At 45.5% G+C, this 12,583-nt stretch overlaps 1 protein-coding gene across 1 annotated transcript in view; it reads right to left on the bottom strand.

The window, feature by feature from the left end:
* LOC147722392 (LIM domain-containing protein 1-like) overlaps positions 1-5,885 on the bottom strand; it is a 152,697-nt gene extending 146,812 nt beyond the window's left edge. Inside the window, exon 1 of the mRNA XM_086967306.1 lies at positions 5,682-5,885. The gene's annotated coding sequence lies outside the window, so the exon portion shown is untranslated. The remainder of the gene's footprint in view (positions 1-5,681) is intronic.
* Between the last annotated feature and the right edge of the window lie 6,698 nt (positions 5,886-12,583).

Raw genomic sequence — 12,583 nt, 5'->3', positions numbered from 1 at the left:
AGCAACGAGGGGGAGCAGGAGAGCAAGCACAAGCAACGAGGGGGGCAGGACAGCAAGCACGAGCAACGAGGGGGCAGGACAACAAGCATGAGGTGGCAGGACAGCAAGCACAAGCAACGAGGGGGGGCAGGAGAGCGAGCACAACCAGCGAGGGGGGGGGCAAGAGAGCAAGCACAACCAGCGAGGGGGGGGGCAAGAGAGCAAGCACAACCAACGAGGGGGCAGGGGAGCAAGCACAAGCAACGAGGGGGCAGGAGGGCACAGAGGCACAAAAACCAGATCACAAGCAGGGCACAGAGGCACAACAAGCAACGAGGGGGCAGGGGCAGGAGAGCAAGCACAAGAAATGAGGGGCAGGGGGGCACAGAGGCACAAAAACCGGATCACCAGCAGGGCACAGAGGCGCAACGAGGGGGCAGGGGCAGGAGAGCAAGCACAACCAGCGGGGGGGGGCAGGAGAGCAAGCACAACCAGCAAGGGGGGGGGGAGAGCAAGCACAACCAACATGGGGTGGGCAGGAGAGCAAGCACAACCAACGAGGGGGGGGGGTCAGGACAGCAAGCACAAGCAACGAGAGGGCAGGACAGCAAGCACAAGCAACGAGGGGGCAGGACAGTAAGCACAAGCAACAAGGGGGCTATAAACCATGGTAATCGTCTCCACCTGCTAGTGCTACCCCCAAGTGACTTCTCCCTTCACACAGTCACACTGATCGGAGTAAATGCAACAGCTGAGTACACAAAAGGCAGCTGCCTCAAGGGTGGCCAACTGCACAGTACTGTTAAAAATAACCCGACTCAGCCGAAGGGGCAGTCAACACTTCTATCAGATCAGACATTACCTTGCTTTTGTGATTCAGAACGGTCAGGTAATTTCTATGACGAAGCTGGTCACAAAATTTAGTTCCAGTGAGAGACTTCAATACACAACCCAAATGTACTTTTTGGTTTCTCGAAGTCATGGGGGTCTAACACTGCCGTTTGCTGTATGGTATCTACGTAAAGGAATACCTTAAGAAAGTTACCAATATTTTGAAAATGCATAACTGATGCTTGTCCTTCTCCTCTTTTAGCATTTCCATTGCAGCCAAGTAGACCAAACATCACACTCCTGAACGCCATTATCCTCACCAGTGCTAATGTTAGTGCTATGATGTCACACTAATGGCCACCATTCATCTCTACAGTGTGGCTGTCAGTACAATGAGGTCATACTACTGGCCGCCATTGCCCTCAACGGTGCAGCATTCCGGGCGATGACGTCATACTACTGGCCACCATTCCCTTCGACGGTGTGACTGTCAGTGTGATGACGTCACACTACTGCCACCATTCCCCGTGACGGTGCTGCTGTCAGTGCAATGACATCATACTACTGGTCGCCATTACCCTTGATGGTGCGACTGTCAGTAATGTGACATCATACTTCTGGGCACAGCTTCCCTTACCATTGCTATCTACGCAGGTCCAATGGTTGCATCCAGTGTGGAGTGGCTCACCGGTGCTGTGACGCACTTTCTTTCTCCTTCGCTATGTGTGGCAGTAGGCTACTTGTGGTTCAGAACTAAAGAATGAAATGGAAGGACAACTATGAAAAGCGTATGGCCATTCTTTAACGAGTTGAACACAAAGGGCTTTTTGATTACTTTGTGAGGTTTAAAATGTTGCCTTAGTGTGACTATAGCTTTGCAGCTATCTTTCTGCTCCGTGTTAACCATGTCTTTATGTTGTGTCTGCCTATGGTGTGTACATTCCTGTCTCCAAGAGGGGGAGGACTCCAACGTTCTCCCTTGCTTCTCAAGCGGCGGTCAAGATGAAATGGCTTCAGCAAAGCGCCAACATTTTCCGATTCGGGGGCGTGGTTTTCTTTCTCTCCTCTTCCCATTGGCTGGAAGGTAAGATTCCAGCCAATGGTAAGAGGAGAGAAAGAAAAGAAAGAAGCAAAAAAGACGCCCCCGAATCGGAAAAAGACGGGGCTTGAACGGAGTGATGCCCCTCTCCTCCAATGGCTGGCCTCCGTTTCGGAAGCCAGCCAATGGAGAAGAGGGGCGGGTTCAAGCACCCATACTAAGACACATTAAATCTCGGACCGAGACTGCGCAAGCGCAGCCTACGGTCCTCGACCTAAAAAACAGTTCATCTGAAGGTACATGGGGTTGAAAGAGTAACATTCTTTAATGTACATACAGGTACATTTCGAATACAAAAATTACTCGCTGTGAGTGTACAGGTTTAGCTTTTGGTGCCAATAGGGGCTAAAATAGGAATGAAGTCTTCCATATGTGGTCTTTGAGTGCGAATAAAATGGAGTGATTTTTTGACGGCCCGTTAAGAAACACGCTCTCCATAAGTGGTTCCTCCTCAACAGGTGCTGAGGAGAGATGCGCCAGAAAGCATTATCTAGAAAATGTGTGCAGCACCCCTGACAAGGCGGTATGTGATAATGCCTAAGCTGCAGTATCTAAAAGCAATCTAGTGCAAAATATGGTTTGAATGCCTACGCTGCAGTATTTAAATACAATCTAATGTAAAATACAGTTAGAATGCCTAAGCTGCAGTTTCTAAAAACAATCTAATGTAAAATACGGACACGTTAACACCTAACCGAGAGCTATTAAGTTTAGGACTATAATCTCGAAAATATGGTACAAAAATTAATCAAAACGTGGAGACCAGAGTTAAACATAAACACAGACTGTATTTGAGGTCAATCTAGTAATCAAATATGTAGCTTCATAGTCAGGAATTATTGAATCAAATGGAAAGTTTATTGAATTTTTATGTTTCACAACGACATGTCGATTCATCAGGGCCCCAAAAAATATATAAAACGGTTTTACAGACCCCCCCCCCCCCCCCCCAGCTATAGGCGCTACTCGTCCTTTGTATCGTGAGAGAAGTTCATTTTTATCCTATTATCTACATGAATCAAAGACATACATTTTAAAACTGCCTAATACCCAGGAGAATATACTCAGTTCCTCTTTGTTCATCATTGCACAAATTTTTTTTAGAAAAATGATTTTCATATTGCGTTTGCAATAAGTATATATTCTTTATTTTATTTATTTTATTTTAATTTCTTCTATAGCGCAGGAATCAATCCCGTAAGGGTATCTCTGCGCTTTGCCAGCTGAGAAGGTATTAGGTAGAGCAGCCTAAGGTTTATGTGGAAGGAAATGCTTCTAGGAAAAGAAGGGTTTTTAATGCCTTTCTGAAGGACAAGTGATTTATGGTGGTTCTTAGGTTAATGGAAAGATTGTTCCAGAGGGCAGGACCGACAGCGGAGAAAGCACGGTCTCCATGCCTAGTCTTCTTTGTGTTGGGAGGTTTTAACAGGGCTTGGTTGCAGGAGCGGAGGGACCTGCTGGGCTGGTACAGTTCAAGAGACTGGGCTAGATATTTAGGACTTGCTCCATACAGACATTTATGTACCGTGCAACAGATCTTGAAGTGGATGCGCTGTCGTATGGGAAGCCAGTGCAGTTCTTTCAGCAAGGGCTTAGAAGGAGTCCTGGCAGGTGCACCCATGACCAGTCTGGCTGCCGTATTCTGGACCACCTGTAAACGGCCTACTGCATCCGTATTGGCTAATGTCAGCAGGCCGTTACAGTAGTCCAGGCGGCTAGTTACCAAGGCCTGTACAAGTGTCTTTCTACATGTGGCAGGAAGAAAAGGGAAGACACGCCTGAGTAGACCAATGGTGTGGAAACATAGACCCGCGATGTAGTTGGTGTGTTCTTTCATGGCCCTGATGAAGCGACATGTTGTTGTGAAACACGTGTTGGCCTATAAAGGAACGCTGAAATCAATAAACTTTTCATTTGATTCACTAATTCCTGCCTATGAAGCTTCATATTTGACTACTAGATTGACCTCAAATATGATCTGGGCTTAATATATAGCTTAAAGCTTATACAGGACTGTAGGGGGGAAACAACCTTCATAACGCCGTCATTATATCGCACTACCTTTAAAACGCAGTCATTACAACGCAACATCCTTTACATCGCATGCCATTACAACGCAGCCATTTCATTGCATGTCACTACAAAGCATGTCATTAAAACGCAATATAAGCTAAGTAATGGGGAATAGTAATTTTTACCCCTCCCCTCTCCAACACTTTCCCCACTGTTGCACTCACTGGAGTGGAAATTGTAATTTTTACCCCTACACTATCCAACACTTACTCTACTGTTGCACTCATTGGAGTGGGAATAGAAATTTGTACCTCTCCCCTATCCAACACTTACCCTACTGTTGCACTCACTGGAGTGGGAATAGTAAATGTTTACCCTACACTATCCAACACTTAACCTACTGTTGCCCTAAAAGTAATATGCTTGTGATGGTATGCGTTGTAATGGTGTGCGTTGTAATGGAATGTGTTGTAAATGTAGTTTCTAAAATTGTGTTGTGATGGCATGCGATGTAAAAACATACGTTGTAAAGGATATTGCGATGTAAAAACTGCATTTTAAAGGCATGTGTTGTAAATGTTTGTGTTGTATCATCATACATTCCTGTAGGGTGGTGTCCTATAAACCCTTTTGAGGTCAGTGTCAAACCTTTAGACAGTCTCCTCTCTCCTCCCTTTTTTGGCAAAAAGTTAAACCTAACTCTCACCTTGAAGTTAAGCTTAAACAAGGGGACTCTAACGCTAATTCATCATTTACTCTTACCCCAACACTTGGGGCCTGATTCACTTAGGTAATCTTACACTTTTTTTGTAAATGTATGCTTGTTTGCTATTCACAAAGGTATTTTACATGTCGTATCTCTAGGACTGCAAGGCTCCACCCATAAAAAGATGGGATTGTTCAATCCTTTTATGTGCGAAGACTCCAAGCTCCTAAACATACTACTCCTAAAATACTTTAGTGAATCACAAACAATCGTAAATAACACTTTTCCTTTGATAATCAGACCCTTAGAGTTAACCAAAACCCGTGAACATAATCGCTCGCCAATTTGGGTAAAAAAGAACAAACAAGTATTCATCATACTTTTATTTTTTATTTTTAAATATTTCACGTATATATTCGTAGTTTGTGGTTTAGGTCTTTCGTTGCTTCAGTTATGACTGCATAACGGAAAGGGTGGCAGGGGGACAGAGACTGCCGCTACCCCCGGCTGACAGACCCGGGCAGCTGCCGCTCCACTCCTGCGGTCTACGTTACACTGCCAGCACCTGCACTTTCGATAACCCCTTCCAGACACTCCCTGCACACTCGGAAACAGTTTGTAAGACCCCCCTTTAAAACCGCTGTCTTTCCTGCGCATGACCCGCGTGTCTCTAAAAAATGACTTTCAATGTGCGGTGCCATCGACTCTCCGCCGGAGCGCCGTTCCCCCAGCTCAGCAGGAGGTACGGGTCCCTAACCTCTCACTTTTTAGGATCACTAGTGTGAGTGCCAAACGTTTTTTACTCCATTTAAAACCAATTCAAGTCCCTACGTTTGAGTGTGGCGTGAGACCGTCCCCCTCTACTTTTTTACTTAAAAGTCCAGATTTAGACCTAATGCTGGAAGGTGAGCCATGCCATGACCTGCCCCTTCCCAAGCACGTCCATGCATGTAAATACACTCTCCCGCTCTGCAGCTCCTTGAAAAGACCACCTCTTAGCACGCTTTAGGGGTTCTGTAATAGTTGTGGGGGTAAAGAATCTGCACTACTCACTTAGGACCCGGTGCCAGTCTGCTGAGCCTCCCTCTTCTCGGTGCCCCGCTCTCGTCTATCCGGCCAGCGGCTCCTCCTGCAGAAGGGGTGGGTATGCGGGCTGGTCCCTCCTCGCGCAGGAGCCCGGTGCAGGGGATGGCACACAATGGGGCTCTCTTCTAGCAGCAGGCACGGCTGCCGAGGGTAAACAGGAAGCAGCGGTGCGAGAGGCAGCAGAGCAAGGGAGAATCTGAGCAATGCAGAGGTGCACGAGGGACGGCGGCGACGAGGCCGACAGCGCCACCTGCTGTCAGACAGAGCGAGGCGGAGAAGTGAGGATGGTTGACAGGAGGTGGACGCAAAACCAAAGGCCCAGAAAACAAGTCGGAAATATGCTCCTGTGCGTTGCTTATGTTTGGAACACACTTCCAACATTTTATGGATTTAACAGAGAAACATGACTGTGTCTCAGGAAATAACATACACATAAGTCATGTAATGTAATATATTGTCTCCTTTATACAATATCTGTAAAGCTCTCTGTCCCCCGAATGGGTCTTGTTCGCGTTATATCAAATCCTACACAAAGAAATGATCCCTCATCCCCTCCCTAATTTCAGGAAGAAACAAACCTCTGCTTCACCAAAAATACATAAACCCTCCTCACTGAACCCTCTGTTTGGCCTGATGCTCCTATCCCACAACCCCCACGTAAGTTTAAATATCTCTACCGCAGGGGGAAAACAGTGCCTCTACTCCCCTTACGCTCCTAACCCCCCTACCACAACGATATCTGTACTATAGTGTTCACATGTCCTACTGTCCATCATACACTTATTTTATACATTGTTACAATGTATTTTATTTACACTTTATGTAACCCGGGTGCTTGCTGCTATTCCGTTTACATATCCCACTCTATGTGCACTAGAGAGATCAGCACTCACTATTCTTAATGTTCTCTGTCCATAAGTTTCAACCAAGGCAGTATTGAAAATCACCAAATTCAACTACTCGGGTTATTTGTTCGAAAAATGTTTCATATCCAAATAACACAGATTCCAATTAGATATGTAGAAGCACATTGTTAGTTGCTAAATTCTTTACTCATATTCTTAAAGATCATTCAGCCACTGTAGCCAAAGCGTTTTGTCCCTTTCTCTGGACTTCTTCAGGGCTTAGTCCTTGTCTGTTTGTTTCCTCATAATATTTGTTTGGGTGCTGATTCCCTAGGCAAATATTGACTTAAGAAATTTAGTTAATAATCGCAGTTCCTTAGGTGCAGTTGTATTCCACGCATGTGAAATATTAGCCCATGTTGGCAACCGAACCTGACAGAAGGCTGGCAAATATGCACCGTCTATCATTGGCTACAATGGCCGTATAATCTATAAGAATATGGTGTAGAGCTTCTGGTACACTTCATGTGGGGATGGGCTAGGTCTGGACATAAAATATGCCAATTAATGATTGTTTAAGGTGTTCGTAAGAAAGGAATTGACCAGAGAGAAGGCTAATCTGCCAAAAGGGTTTGGAAATGTTGCAGCTCGCTGTCAACAAACAGATACCCCAATTGCCTGCAGCATGCCACTGACAGAGTTGCCCTGAGCAAAGCATTGTGTGCGAGTGGGGAGGCCTGCAAAGGTATTGGAGGAGCATAGAGTTGCTTCATGTTAGTAAATATACAGGTTCTAGTAGGGCAAGAGAGAGCTGTGCAGGATACCCTCAGGTGTTGTTGGGTAAAATGGTCAGTAGAAAACAGTGAATAGTGCAGGAATACCTCCTTAAAATCTTTACAGGTATATCCCGCCTTATGCAGGGGTAGCCAGACAGCCAGCGAGCTACCTGAAGTAGCTGTGCAGCTAAATATAGCATTCTAAGTCTGCAGCCTACAGACCATGTGTTGGCTACTCACATCCTGACAGTAGGTGTGAGACTGTGGCCCACACGATTTGCTCTAACTCATGAATTTCTTTTTAAGTTTAACATTGACTGGAGGTTGAGGTGAGGCAAATGCTTTTGTTTAACTTGTCTAAACTAGAAGTTGGCAACTTGCCTTAATGCTTCCCAAACTGTCTGCCATGTGTTTTAAAATGTTTAGAAACATAATCAATATTTTGCTGTTATTTCTATCTAAGAAAGTTTTGGTAAATCTGGATATAGTTGATGTACATGACACCATGCTCAAAGGCATTAATTTACTATTAAACAAGGACATAATGTGCTACCCAGGGGTGTTACAACCCCCCTAATAAATGTACTTTCAGTTAAATGGTTGGGTACAGGTGCTTTCAGTCGAGTATGGTGAGGGGTCTTTCGGAATTCACAAGGAATTTTTACATAAACGCAGACATAAATGCCACACGCTCTTACCTCTTTACTTTGAAAGTCTTCCAAAAAATTTATTTTCCATAATATAGGGTTTTCTCTCACTTACTACCCCTATCAATCCGCATTTGTCTCTCTTTCCACTACCCCTTTATCCTCTCTCATGTGCCCTGCTTGTCCTATTATGTATTTTAACATTGTATGCCGGCATGATTGTCGGAAAATCTGAAGCTCACACCCCCCAATCTTATTGACTAAGCTACGCCTCTGATGCTTCCTGAATGTAGCATACCTAGAGGCAATCACATAAAACCATAGTGAATAAATAGTGCTGTGTAGAAAATAGTAAATACATGCATGGATAAAGTAGTGGGGTGTGGCCGCTCCTTGGATGAGTCTGTAACAATGACATTTTGTCTTGAATTTTTGTCTTGAATTTTGACCCTTTGTCTTGAAAGTGCTCCAACTTGAGGGGGGGAGGGGTAGTCCTATTAGAAAAAAAGGCATCTAAGACTTTCCTTCCTAACTAACCGGGTGCCTTTGGCTGGAATCGAAACCCACTCCCTTTTCTTGACAGCATTTTATCACTTTGCACACCCACTGATTCTCACTATCCAGTGGCTGTGTGAGGCACACCATTTTCACCTGCCTTGCACTACCTTCTACAATGGGCATATACCCTGCGCTCTGACATCCTCTTTCACTAAGCGAACTTCAGCTTGCAGCGCAGCTTACCAGGCCTCAAATAAAGCCATGTCCTCTTTATTACTCAACCCCACATCTTTATTATGCCCTTTTGAATGAAGTGCTCTCTTTGATACTTTATTAGTGCACAATCTTTTAACCGGTAGCATCACTTTGGTGCCCTGTTTAATGTCCTGTTTTTGTTGGGCCTCGGATTTTGAGTCTTGCAGCCTAACACTGTGCGCTCTTGTGCCATCTGCTGGCCAACCACCAAAATGCTTCTTACCAATCCAATCCAATCCAAAATTTCTTTATTTCGGCCATTTGAGACCATAAAAGATTCATAAAAACATTTAAAACAGATAAAACATACAGTAAAATCAGGGCAAGGAGCAACGTACAATCAGTTCGATTCCAGGAAAGTCAGGGGAGCTATAGAGACAGTTAGCTACATTTCATTACAGTCCAGTACATTTTAGTAGGAAGTTAGCCTTTCAATTTTTTCCCCCTTATCTGCCACATGGCCATTAAATACTTGGCAACTGCAAAAACTATATGGTGCATGCTACTTGTCTTCAAGATTCTATTTGATTGTAAATAGTTTCTAATGCCCAAATTCCTGCACAGTGGCGCTAGCCAGTATTTCCTCGGTCTGTTGTAGGCAGGGCAAAAAAAAACAACACATGTAGTTCGTCCTCCTCATTCTCACTGCACCCAGGACAGTTTTTATCGTCCGACATTGTCCATTTACTAGTAAGGGCTTTAAGGGGCAGCGTTCCAAACCTCCATTGAATGAAAAGCTTCCTTGCAAGGATAGGAAATATGATGTCCATAAAACCTTCAAAGTAAAAAGAATTTTTGGTGGCCCAAAATTGTTCAGTTAGGGTGCCGACTTTTGATAAGCACACAAACGAGAATAGACTTTTATCCTTGAAAATCTTAGTAACCATCTTGCGTGACACCCCTTGGCAACCTCTTTGGGGATTGTCCCACAACTCAGGTAGTCCCAGGCGATAGAATTCTCGCTTAACATATGCCACCCATGGAATTCTATCAGAGTGGTTTAAGTCCAGGATGTTCTTGAGATCTTGCCTGTAGTGGGAGAGTTCATCCGTGGTCCATAACCTGTGCCAAAACCTCAATGGTTTTATGGCCAATTCGTCCCCTATTGAGGGGAGCCCCAGATCTAATCTCAGAGGTAACAAGGGTGTGCCTTGGGGAAGAGCCAACAGGCATCTAAGGAAGTTGTTTTCCACCTTGATGAGTTCTGTCCCAGCTTTGTGGCCCCATAGCTCACCACCGTAGGAAGAGGCTGCTCTGGCTTGAGTTTTATACATCTCCAAGGCTGGACTAACAGGTTTGAAGGTTGATGAATTCGAGACCTTCAAAATTGCTCCCACCATTTGGGATAGCTTTAAACGGGATCTTGCTATCTGTGGACCCCAAGATAAATTTTCCTGTAGAGTTACCCCTAAATACTGGAACGTTCTAACCCTTTCCAGCCTTTCGGATGCCAGGGTTGGGTTTGGCCTAGTTGTTGAGGAGGGATTGAATACCATGAATTTGGTTTTTTGTGCGTTGATCTCCAGGCCATGTGCCTTGCAGAAATCCCCAAACCCATCCAGTATCCGTTGGATCCCCAACGGGGATTTGGAGAGCAGGAGGGTATCATAATTGCCGAGACCCTCCTACCTGCCAACCTAGGAGCATCGTTGTCCCTAACATTATCAAGATGGAATATGACATTGTTAACAAAGAGGCAAAACAGGGTCGGTGCAAGGACGCAGCCCTGTCTTACCCCCCTGTGAACTGGGAACCTAGAAGACAGCGCACCATCCCTCCCACACCTTACCTGGGCAAAATTGCCAACGTGAAGCCTGATTATTGCCTGTAGCAAATGTGGAGGAACGCCTAGCTCCTTAAGAACCTCCCATAATTTCCTGCGGGGTACCAAGTCGAATGCAGACTTCAGGTCCACAAACACCATGTACAGACTCTCCCCCCCCCCCCGATCCCCACTGTTTTCCAGTAAAGAAGAACGAGACGGAAAATCTGGTCCATGGTGGACGTGTTTCTCCTGAAGCCCGCCTGGAGGGGACTAAGAATCGCATTGTCCTCCATCCAGTCAAGGAGATGGTCCAGGAAAAGGCGGGCAAAGAGTTTTTGGGGTACGTTTATGAGGCTGATCGGCCTGTAGTTGGCTGGAAGCAGAGGAGAGCCCTTCTTAAAAATCGGACCTATCTCTGCCCCCAGCCAAGTGCAGGGGATATCCATCCCTCCCAAAATGGAATTAAATATAACTTGGAAATAAGGACCCCAGATTTCTGGATGATATCTAAACAAATATCCTGGGAGTTTGTCGAGGCCAGGTGCCTTCCCCAGCGCCAATCTCTCCATGGCATTTACCACCTCACCCAGTGTAAATTCTAATTTGTCTGCGAACTCATGGGTGGTATTGAGTGTTACCTCGTTGGCAAAACGGGAGTATCTTGATACAATTTGCTCAAATGAGATTCCCAGACTGAGGCAGCAATATTCGGCTCCACAGCTGATTTCAGCTCGCCTGTACCCGTATGGACGAGAGACCAGAATTTCCTTGAATCCCTGGTTTCTAATGCCAGGGATAGGTACTGCCATCTATCCCAATGCCAATCTGACTTTGCCTGGGCGATGGCTTCCCTATATTTACGTCTCAACTCAAGTACCTTGTCCTTATTGGCACCAGACTTTATCATAAAAATTAGCTCGGTTTTAATCTTTTTAGACGTAGAATTGTACCAAGCTGAAGTTAATGTCCTTTTCTTCCTAGTCCCCACCTCAGGGTAAAAGACCTCACCTAAACTTCCCACCAGATCTGCATGGATTTGGGCTAATTTCTCATTAAAATTGGTGGTTCTGGGCTTGCTGATTAGTTCATCCATTTCAACTAGCTTTGGGAGTGCCAGGAAATAAATTTTAGTGATACACTCTGGTGAGGTGACCAGTTTCCCCCATCTTATTAGAAAGAACTAAGTTCCCTGTGTCCTCACTTAGGTCTGTACGTGGCGTCCCTACTTCTGGCACAGGGTGTACCATGTCTAAGCAAAGGGCATTATGGTCACTATCTAATCTTACAATTACCCTGAAATCCAAAACCTTGGGCCACATGCCTGTATCTACAAAAATGTAGTCCAAGCGAGACTCGTGGTCCGTTCTATTAAAGGTACACAATGAAGGGGTGTCAGATGGAGTGCGCCCGTTACAGGCCCTCAGGGGATAGTTCAAAGTTAGGGACGTAATCTGCACCGCTAGAGGGGACCATGATTTCGGGTTGGGGGATTGACAAGGGGGAATCCCCCAGTAGTCATCCTCGGCAGTTAGAGCACCCTCCTTCAAGCCTTCCAATGGTTCGAAATGGCAGTTGAAATCACCGCCCATCAGTATTTTACAATCGACGGGTAATTTCCCCAGAAATAAAGATAGATCATCCAAAGTGGGTGATTCCAACGACACACTGACTGGGCGCGAATACACATTGACAATCGCCAGATTGAGGGCGTTTGGCCATTTAAGAAGAACGCATTGAATGTCCTCCGAGGAAGTTGGTATTTCCTCCGCACTGCAGCCAATGTGACTCGCCACCTAGACAGCAAGTCCACCGGAAGGCCTGCCTTTACCACTCCACCTGGCATGGGTATAGAAGGTAGCATAGCCCACCCTGGGATAAATTTCCCTAGCCCAAGTCTCCTGAAAGAGACAGATGTCATTACTGTCTACTAGGGTACCCCAGTTGTTGGAATCTAATTTATTGGCGATGCCTGCAACATTCCATGAAAGGACCTTCATAATTCCTGAGCCTGACTTAGGTGCCATTTCCCTCGCTTTCTCACAACATTATCTGTAGATGGTGATAAAGGCCTATCCCATAATGC

Source organism: Lissotriton vulgaris, chromosome 4_1 (assembly GCF_964263255.1).
Source record: "Lissotriton vulgaris chromosome 4_1, aLisVul1.2, whole genome shotgun sequence".
Lineage (NCBI taxonomy): Eukaryota > Metazoa > Chordata > Amphibia > Caudata > Salamandridae > Lissotriton > Lissotriton vulgaris.
Note: the sequence above shows the minus strand (reverse complement) of the source record. Positions and strands in the feature narration are given on the sequence as shown.